The sequence below is a fragment of the Octopus bimaculoides genome, chromosome 1, assembly GCF_001194135.2.
Source record: "Octopus bimaculoides isolate UCB-OBI-ISO-001 chromosome 1, ASM119413v2, whole genome shotgun sequence".
Lineage (NCBI taxonomy): Eukaryota > Metazoa > Mollusca > Cephalopoda > Octopoda > Octopodidae > Octopus > Octopus bimaculoides.
The window spans coordinates 197,663,525-197,667,085 of NC_068981.1; positions in this window are offsets into that span (position 1 = coordinate 197,663,525).

The following is a 3,561-nucleotide window of genomic DNA, read 5'->3' on the forward strand; positions in this document are numbered from 1 at the left end:
ATATATATAATATATTGTGAGTGCGCATAAATGTGTCTGTATGATTGTATTACATAAATATATACATACATACATACATACATACATACATACATACATACAAAAATACCTTGTTGTTGATGTTGAAATTCCAAATAAGGTGCCTTGGATCTAAGGTTAGAAACCGGTTCTTTCTCTATTGGCAAGAAATTTTGAAATAAACTGAATAATGATATACATACATACACGCATGCATACATACATACATACATACATACATACATACATACATACTGACTGACTGGTATCAAAAGGTTTCCCGGACTAGTTCCGTAGCACGCCAACTGATGGCAGCACACACGGTTGCCTGTGCAGTGTGTTGAGCTAGCAGTGTGTTGAGCTAGCAGTGTGTTGAGCTAGCAGTGTGTTGAGCTAGCAGTGTGTTGAGTGACATCGCTGCGTATACTTTGCAAGTTGTGACGTTTGTGTTTTTGTGATCACGTACATGCTGCCATGGACAGGAACAAAGAGCTAACGTGAAATTCTACGTGAAATTTGGGAAATTCTGCTATAAAGACATTGGACGGTACGCAATGTTTCGAGTGGCACGGGCGCTTCAAAAGCAGAAGAACGCCCCTGGAAGATGATAAGTGAGTTGGAAGACCTGCCACAAGCGTCACTCGCATCCCAAGTGTGGTATTGTGCATCGAGAGTTCGACCCCCCCCCCCGAGTCAGACTGTCAATCGAGAGTTCTACTACGACGTTTTGAAGCGTTTGAGGGAGGATATTCGGTGAAAGCGACCGGATCTGTGGAGCGCAAAGAATTGAATTCTTCACGACGACAATGACTCTCCTCACTCGCAGCTTCCGTAGCCGCCCTGTTTACCATATTTAGCACCTGAAGACTTCTATCTCTTCTCCGAGATGAAAATACAGCTCAAAGGTTACCGTTTTAACACCGTGGTCGATATCCAGAGCGAATTGCAGAAGGTGCTCCCTCGACTCGCTTACGGAAAACTACATCCAGGCCGCATTCCAAAAGTGGTAGGAACGCTGGGACTGGTGTATTGCTGTGCAAGGTGATTATTCCGAAGGAGACGATGTTGAAACTCATGTAAATAGGCTATTTTTTATGAAACGTAACTAATCCGGGAAACTCTGTTACCAGCTCGAGCATAAGGAGGAGCACTCCGTCGGTTACGACGAGGAGGGTCCCAGCTGATCCGATCAACGGAACAGCTTGCTCATGAAATTAACGTGCAAGTGGCTGAGCACTCCACAGACACGTGTACCCTTAACGTAGTTCTCAGGGAGATTCAGCGTGACACAGTGTGTGACAAGGCCGGCCCTTTGAAATACAGGTACTACTCATTTTTGCCAGCTGAGTGGACTGGAGCAACGTGAAATAAGGTGTCTTGCTCAAGGACACAACGCGTCGCCGGGAATCGAACTCACGACCTTACGATCGTGAGCCGAGTGCCCTAACCACTAAGCCACGCGCCTCGAGCATACATGCTTATACACACGGATATGTTTTGTTCTGGAAATAAGCTGTCCTCTGGATACAAATGTGGTTAGAAAACTACAAGAGAAAGAGGACATCTATGGACCATTGATAAAGAGTTCGCAAATCCAGTGGTCAAGATACACTTTCAGCTTCATGCCCGTTATTAGTTGAGGAACAGGAAACATACCAACTCGTATGGAGCAAAGCATGGATGAAATTGGAGTCTTAGGGAGAGAATACAAGTCCTTAATTCCTACACTACTAATGATCGCAATATCTGGGACAATAAGAATCTGTCAGACCTTCTTAAGATTTACAGGATGACGGCGAAATCAAGAGACTTTCCTTCACAACCTTGTTTCCAAGTTGGTGACCGACCAACATTTACTCTAAATTCAAAAAGAGAGAGTATACCTACATACATACATACATACATACATACATGCATACACAAAGCAAAACATGTCAAACGATTGGATATTGTTCTTTGGGACAAGAAAAAGTATATACCGCCATAGAGGTCAGCAGCCCTGCTGATGTGCACATCTCTCTGAATAATCAAAGCGAAATTGGATAACTACGGATAAAGGCTTGGAAACCGCCGGCTCCTACATCCAGACTATAAATTCACGTTTATACGAATAATAACTGATGCGTTTGGTCTTGTGAATAAATGCCTAAGTGATGAGCTGGGTAAGCCAGGGTTTCTAGAAAAGGAAAACAACCAACTAAGCCGCACATTGCAAATGCAATCTTTAAATGGAACAGTAAAGATATGCAAGACTTTTCTCAAGTTTAAATTGTGACAAAGTTTTTGTTATACACATTCTAACGACGGAGCTTTTTATCGTTGTTAGAAACCGGTTCCTTCCTCAGAGGAAGAATTTAAACAATTAAAAACAGAGGGGACTGTGCACATATTTCTGCCAATATTGACCTAAGCCATGTCTAACTTCATGTCGCCATCTGATGAAACATTTTAAGTCAAGTCATATCTTATTCACTTGATGCCACGTAAGAGTAGAGAGTTGTCTGGGATTTCTTGGAGGAATTTGTGCAGGTATTGTTTAAATATTGTGTCGTCTTTTTTTATCTATTCTTTTTGCGATATTGTCGAATAAAGCAAACCGGTGGAGGAAGAAAAGGCTGCGTCGCAATTTTGTTATATGATGAGAGCTCAATGTTTGTAAAGGACGATGATCCTGAGTCCAAGCCTTGGGTGAAGTATGAACTTGATACTAACATCATTTGGACTGTGTTGGTGGAATATTTTCTGTACTGAACGAGTGTTGTAGTGCTCACAAAGTGGGATCTTATTGAAATTTGTAATGTTGAACCTGACATTAACAAAAACCTTCGACCGTCTCTAAGCTACAAATGAGATAAAACTTGCTGTCAAAAGGCTCGTCTCACGTCTGATGGATTGATTGTTTCATCTCAGAGTGTAGACCCACACTCTTTCAACCGTGGTGTGACCCTGGGTTCGGCTTTCTCTCCAATATTCTTCCTCCTCAATATAAACGACCTATTTACCGTCACTTTCAAAAACGCCAACCCTTGCACAAATAACACCACCTTTCGTTCGTCTTCCATTTTCTGTGCCCGACCCACGATCCGCACAGTCTAAATACCTGACATTAAATCTACCTTGATTCTTTGAAGGACGTTCTCTAATGGGTTTCTATCAACGTTCTTTCCTTCAACAACAAAAACCAGCACCGAGTTATCACCCATAAGCATCTCCCATCCCCCACCTCTAACATCAACTCAACCGCAAATCTCGACATTGTTTTTAAAGTTTTGGCGTCGCTATTCCTGAGAATCTCTCGGAACCACTTCCCTTACGCTTCAGAACTAAACGACAATTCAGTTCTCAGCAACTGGTCACGTGTCACTCCCGCTCCCCATCTCACTGCATCGTGTCAGCCATGTTGGGTCTAACGTTCACCCCACCCCACCCTTATTAACCGCCGCAGACAAATCTTGGCAACTCAGAATGGGAGAGCAAAAGTAGCAGTGATCCTTACATCACCACCACCGCCGCAGCCACCACCACCACCACCACCACCACCAC